The sequence below is a fragment of the Emiliania huxleyi genome, assembly GCF_000372725.1.
Source record: "Emiliania huxleyi CCMP1516 unplaced genomic scaffold EMIHUscaffold_864, whole genome shotgun sequence".
In the NCBI taxonomy this organism is placed as follows: Eukaryota; Haptophyta; order Isochrysidales; family Noelaerhabdaceae; genus Emiliania; species Emiliania huxleyi.
The window spans coordinates 12747-13861 of NW_005195558.1; positions in this window are offsets into that span (position 1 = coordinate 12747).

A 1115-nucleotide genomic window follows, 5' to 3' on the forward strand; every position below is an offset into this window, starting at 1 on the left:
ACTTTATTGGTTCATTCTAGGAGGCCCGCACGCCGGCGAGCTGTATATCGCACCGATCAGCCGCCGCACCTCGTCCACAGGCACGCTCGCCTACCGCACCACCCACGGGACTGAACCCACACTGGATTCGATACGCTGGGGGGTATGGGACTCGCCCACGGCACGCCCGCCTTTGCCTTTGACTTGCATTGCACCACCTCGGCATTGTCGTCCTACGTGCTGAATACGCCAGCCTCAGGGCGGGAATACGGGTATTGTGCACCGCGTGGAGACAACGGAGAGGGATACAGCGGACTACGGGTGAATACGGCTGAGTACGTGGCCCTCTCGGGCGCTAGTTTGGAGACACGAACACGTCCTCCGCTTCTAGGGTTGTCGTCCTTATCGTAGATCCACAAATCGATGCCGCCATCGTTGGGCCCGCTGCGCCGTGCAGGCGCCGCGTAGCCGCGCGCTAAGAAGAGCTGGCGAGCGACCTGCCAGCAGCACAGCCGGCCGTCATCGCTCCTCCGAGAGGGACGCACACACGGCTGAGGAGGAACATCCCCCGCCCATCTCCCCATCGCTGGAAGAAGAGTGGGTGGAAGCACACAAGGGCAGCCCGGCGCCGCGCGCGCGTCGAACAGTTGCATAGCGGCGCCGACGACACTAGAGTATGCCGCCCAGAGTCTGCCGCTCAGTGGCATGCCCAGACGCATGTGGAGCTATCAGCAGTGGCTGCCATCTCCTCCCCTCCCCACATGGACCCCAGTCTTCACAGACCCGTCTTCACAGTGCTCACCTCCTCGAGCGCGCTGCCGCTCCGATCCGCGTGCGTCGCCTCGAGAACGCGCCGCGCAAACTCGACGACCGCAGACGGCTCGCAGGACGCAGGGGAGGCCGCCGCGCCGCCGCCGCCGCCGCCGCCGCCGCCGCCGCCGCCGCCGCCGCCCCGCTTGTGCGCCTCCGCCAGTTTCCCGCGAAGCGCCTCGTTGGCCTCCGCCCTCCGTGCCGCGTCGGCTCGCGCCTCGGCGAGCTCCTCTCGCAGCCCGCGCGCCTCGCGAGGTCCACGCAGAGGGTTGGATGCGGCAACAGAGTGACTGGAGATTGGACAGAGTGTACAATACGATGGCTAT